We start from the raw sequence: 5831 nt of genomic DNA on the forward strand, positions 1-5831 counted from the left end.
GACACGCGACTGGTGGCTGGCACCGGCTGGGGCCTCTGCCGCCCTGTCCCCATCCCCCTGCCGGGTCGTACCACGGTCTTCCGCACACCCCGAGGGCCCCGCGCCCGGCTCTGCCCAGTCAGTGCCCAAATGGCTGTCATCCCGGGGTCTCAAAGCCCGGCTGCCCGCCCCCGTCCCCGGACGCAGCCTGGCTCAGCCGCCTGCCATCGGCTCCCGGCCCTGCCTTCCCGGAGAGCCCCCAAGTGCACGGAGCGGCCTGACCCTGTGCTGGACACTGCCAGGGCCATTTCTGCCACCTGCCCCCACCCCCAGCCCCTCCTCTGAGGTGCTCCAGCCCCTGGGACTGAGTATCCTGGGGGCCCAGGGGGGCATGGCAGGAGCCGGGGCTGTGCCCCTGGACTGGCCCCCATTCAGTCTTGCCGCGACAGCTCCTGGCCGTGTGCCCCTTAATCCTGCAGACCCTCGCTGCCCGCCCACCGGGCCTCGAACCCTCCCCGAGCCTCAGCTTCCTTATCCACACGGAGGGGCACGCGGGGCCGGGCTTGGGGTGGCCCGCTGGCTGAGTTGGGCGAGACCTGTCCTGGTGTCTGTCCCTGAGGACACGGGCGGGATCTGGGGGCTGTTGCAGGAGGGGAAACTGAGGCTGATCAGTGTGGCGTCCGACCTGGGGCTCCCAGCGCACAGGTGCTGCCGGCTGGTGCAGGGCACCCGGAGGGTCGAGAGGGAGTCTGCCCCGCTCAGGGGAGACGCAACCCCGCCCGCAGCCCCTCTCCTCTCCTGTCCCCCTCTCTTGGCCTCACTGGCCTTCCCTCCTTCCTTCTTGCCCGTTCCGGCCCCTCCCATCTCCCCGGTGAACAGCCGCAGGTGCTAGACTGGCCGCCCCAGACCTCCTCCCAGACCTTCTGGCCCTTGGGGCCTCCTGCCCTCTGCCGCTTCACGAGGACGGCGTGGGAGGGGACGGCGTGGGGCAGACAGTGTGGGGCGGACAGTGTGGGGCGGACGGCGTGGGAGGGGACAGCAGGTGGGGGACAGCCTGGTAAGGGATAGCATGAGGTGGACAGTGTGGGAGGGGACATATGGGAGGGAACAGCATGGGGCAGAGAGCATGGGAGGAGATAGCATGGGAGAGACAATGTGAGAGGGGACAGTGTGGGAGGGGACAGCGAGGGGAGAGCAGTGTGGGGCAGTGGGGGTGGACAGCATGGGACAGACAGCATGGGAGGGGACAGTATGAGAGAGACAATGTGAGAGAGGACAGTGTGGAGGGGACAGCATGGGGCAGACAGCATGGAAAGGGACAACAGAGGAGAGACAGTGCGGGAGGAGACAGGGTGGGACAGTGTGGGTGGATAGTGTTGGAGGGGACAGTGTGGAGAGTGTGGAACAGACAGCATGGGACAATGTGGGGCAGATAGCGGGGGTGCACAGCACGGGAGGGGACACGTGGGAGGGGCAGCGCAGGAGGGGACACGTGGGAAGGGACACGTAGGAGAGACAAAGTGGGAGGAGACACACAGGAGGAGACACTTGGGAGGGGACACATGGGAGTGGCTGATGAGCCTCCACAACGCCTTCACCCCGTCCCCTGCCTCGTTCATCCTTTCCCTCTGTTTTGCTTTCATTCGACCTCTCCCGCCTCTTGCCCACCATCCTGTCCCCATCCCGTCCCCTGTCCCATCCTGTCCTGTCCTTACTCTGTCCTGTCTCTGTCCTCTCTTGTCTTGTCCCCCTCTATCCCTCTCCTATGCCTGTCCTGTCCCATCCTGTCCCTGTCCTCTTTGCTTCCCTATCCTGTCCCCTCCTGTCCCCATCCTGTCCCCGTCCCCATCCTGTCCCTGTCCCCATCACGTCTCCATCCCTGCACGCCCTCTTTATGCCTTCGTGGAGACCTCCTGCCCCTCGCCCCCTCCTCCTTATCCCCTTCCCTGTCTCTCACCTCCTTTCTCTTTCCATGGCCTTGTCCCCACGTCTGCAGGGACACTCTCTAGAAGAGCCTCACAGCCCACGGGCACATGACGCCCTGGCCCCAGCCTCGTGTCGAACCCGCGTCTGGACCTCTCCCTTCCTGGGTGGGCAATGCCCCTCACAGCCACGCTCTCACCTTCCAGGGTGGGCCACCGCCAGATCCCGCACTCTCCCTGCCCCCGGGGGCCGCCCAGGGCTACCCCCCCACCAGCTCCCACTTGCCTCTGGACACCTGTGTGGGTCGGCCCCCGGCCACCAACCTGTGCAGAGCCAGTCCGAGCTAGACGAGGCGCTCCTGGGAGCCGTGGCCTCTCCAGCCACCCCTCGGGGCCCATGAGGCACGGGTGCCTTCTCGATGCTGCAGCAGGGGCGTGGGGGGTGGCGAGCCCACAGGTGCCCGAGGCGCCCAGGCTGCTGCTTGCTCTCCGCCCTGTCCCGCTCTGGTTCGAGGGACGGGACTGGAGCCTGGCCCGAACCTCAGTGCTCTGGGTTCTGGCCCTGACGTCCTGCCCAGGGGGCTGGGCCGCTCAGTCCCCACACCCCCGCGATGCCAGCTCGCTGGGGTTCCTGGGGCGGCTCTGGCCGACAGACCGCTTGGTCCCAGGGCAGCACCACCCACCAGACACCGGGGCTCTGCCAGGCCAAGGGCAGCCCCCTCCCATCTGGGGCCCTGGGTGGGCCTGAGGCAGCCACGCCTCTTTGGAACCTGGTTTGGAGGACTAGCCTCCCCCAACCCATCGCCTCCTTGGGCCAGCCCCATCCCTTGCCCTGCTGGCCACACAGGGGTCCCCAGAGGCCTCCCGGGCCTGGCGTCCCCGGGGCGGGGGCCAGGCCTGAAGGCTGTCGGGGGTGGGGGGCAGGCGTGGGCACAAGGACTTGTGCCAGGCTCCTCCAGCCCGGAGAGCCTCCCCTGGGAGACTGGGAGCCCAAACGCCGATAAGGACGCCGGCAGGGTGACCCAGCCAGCCCCGTTGGGCTGTGCCAGCCAGGCCGCCGCCTCAGAAAGCCAGGCTCCCAAAGACCGTTAACCCGGGAAGGCAGCCCAGAATTCAGGCGGCCTGTGGAAGTGAGGGCGCCCAGGGTCCCCTTGCCGCCCTCCGGTCATCGCTAATGCGGGCCTGGCCCAAGGTGGGCCCGGGCAGAGCTTTAGATCCCCCGTCACCCCGGGGGCGACAGGAGGGAGCCACCTGTAAGGGGGGTAGAGCTGGGCTGGGGGGCTGCAGGAGGAGGGAGCGGTCCCCGGCTGGCCCTGCCCCCCTGAATCTTGGACAGCTGAGGAGGACCCCCACGGCCGCAAGGACTGTGCCAAGCCGTGCCAAGGGTACGGGAGGGGCACGGGGACGAGGCCCCCTGCCCGGGCCCGTTTTTAGCCTGCTTAAACTGGATTCAATTTACACCCACCCCAGCCGGCTCCCCGCATGTGCCTCCGGAGCTTGTCACCGCGAGGGGCACCGCCTCCGACGCCCCCCTTCCCACCCCGCACCCAGGAGGTCCGTGGCGAAGGATTTCGGTGAAGCGCGGGGCCCGGGGTGGGGGCAGGCTCCCCCACGCCCGGGGTGGCCTGGGGGGAGTCACTAGCCTCTCTGGGCCTGGTTTTCCGTCGGTCAAACGGGGACAACGGTCGTCTGCCCAGGCTTCGGGGAGTCACGGCCGAGACGCAGGAGACGCTAATCTCAGTGAGGGCAGCGGGGATGTCGCCGGCCGCCCGGCCTCTCGGGTCCACGCGTGGGGGTGTAAGCCCGGCCGTGGCTGGGCCTGGAAGCCGTGCGGTCCGTGTGCCTCCGTGAGCGTCCCCGTGTGCGGTGTGCGACTGGCTCGCCGGGGTGCGACAGACGCCCCCACGTTATTCTTTGGGAGACGCTCTCGCCTGCCCTCCACCCCGCCCCCCACGCCCCCCACGAGGGGGCCCAAAGGGCCGCTTCCTTCTGTCTCTGCCCCACTGGCCTCTGCAGGCCCACCTTCCCCGGTCTAGGCCCTCTGGGGGCTCCGGGCCCGCGCACCGGCCTGGCCCCCACTCTCGGCTGAGCTGGTGCCACACCTGCCCTGCCCCATCGGTGCCTCCAGGGTGTCCCCTGCTCACCCAGGACAGCAGCTTGACGCTGGGTTTCGGAACGGAGCCGTGGTTACCACCGGACAGGTGTTTGTGGCCCACGTCCTCCTGCGACGAGGGACGTGTGCCCAGCCCGCGTCGGGGCTCCTTCTGTCATCCCCGATGTACGGTACAACTGCCCTCTTGGGCCTCAGTTTCCCCACTTGTTAAGCAGCGCTGGTGAGCCCCGGGGCTTGACCCCCGGTGCCCCTTGGTCCTCTGGCCACAGAAGTTTCTGGATGGGGACGGCAGCAGTGACCCCTGGGCGGCCACATCCCAGCTGGGCAGGGAGGAGGAGGCCCACCTGAGACGCATGGTCCTGCATGAGGGTCCCCTGGTCAGCCGCTCAGGGGCGGGCCTGGCAGAGCCAGAAAAGAACACACGTGAAGCCCGGCAGTTGACTCGTGGGGGTCCACCTAATGAGTGGGGGGGTGGGGGGGGCGGGTGGCTGACCCTGGAGCAGGGCCCTGGAGCCATGCCTGCGTGGGGCCGGGAGAGAGCCATCACTCAGGGTCTGAGGGACCCGACTGTCCCGAGCTGGAGGGGTCCCGGCTGCTCTCAGCCGACCCGCACACCTTGTCCCTCCTCCTTCCCAGAGTCAGGGCTTGGGTGGAGCTGGGAGTGCTGAGATGCCTGTCTCTCCCTCCAGGAGTTTGCAGTCTGCCCAGCGCGCTCCATGCCGTCAAAGGAGAAGCCAAGGCAGGCTGCATGGAGGAGGCAGCATTTCAGCTAGGCCTTAGACGCCTGGAAGGGTAGAGGAGGAGGAAGGACATTGCAGGTGGCTCAGAGTGAGGCCACGAGAGGCCCGTGGCATGGAGCAGGGGCTCTGAGCCCACCTCTGGCCCTTTGCCTCTGCTCTCCCTCTCGTCCTCTTCGGGGTAGGTACCAGCAGACCACTACTTTACAAAGGGGGAAACTGAGGTCCAGGGAAGACAGGGTCCCGGACCAAAGCCCTACGATGCAGGAGGCAGGATTTCAGCTGGGGAAAATCTGCCTCTGAGGCCCAAGCGCTCACCACGGCCCTGTGGCACCTCCCACGCAGGGCTGGTGTGCTACAGGGGGTGGCGAGTGTGGCCGCAGAGTCCGGCTCCCTCGTCTGTAAAGCAAGGGGTCACAGGGTGGTCCCCAGGGGCCGGCGGGAGCACATCAAGGCCTCGGAAGCGGTGCTAGAGGCCCACTTCTTGCCCTGGGAGCGGCGGGCCGGGGCGGAGGCCCCAGGGCCAGGAGAAGGTCTCCGGGGAGACCGCGGCCCGGCCGAGGCCAGGCGGGTGTGCAGGTGGGAGAGAAGGAGGGCGCGCGGCCGGCGGAGCCGAACTAACAGCGGCCGGCGCACGTGCGCACGGCCCACACCCTGCCCACGGCGCCCCGGTCCTGCCCGCCCTGCCCCAGCCCGGGCCGGGGGGCACCTACCTCACGAGGTTCTCCAGGCCCCGTTTGCTGGAACTTCTCCTCAGGAGGGCAGAGCCACTCATGCCGCCGGCCCGGCGACCTGGCCTGACCCCAGCCCTGGGGACGCGGCTGCTCCTTCTTCAAAGGCTGCCGGCCTCTGTCTGCTGCCCTCCCCCTGCTCCTCCTCCTCCACTGGGACCCCTCTCCCCCCTTCCTCCCTTCTTTCTCTCTCCCGTCCCCTCCTTTGCTCCCTCGTCCCCTGTCCCCGTCCCTGGATCCGAGCTGTCGCTCCCTCTGTCTGGCTGTCTGGTCTCTCTGCCTCTGACGCCCCCTCCCACGTCTGCTCTCCCCCTCTGCCTGTCTGTGACCTGTGTCTCTCCACCGGGGT

Source organism: Felis catus, chromosome D1 (genome assembly GCF_018350175.1).
Source record: "Felis catus isolate Fca126 chromosome D1, F.catus_Fca126_mat1.0, whole genome shotgun sequence".
In the NCBI taxonomy this organism is placed as follows: domain Eukaryota; kingdom Metazoa; phylum Chordata; class Mammalia; order Carnivora; family Felidae; genus Felis; species Felis catus.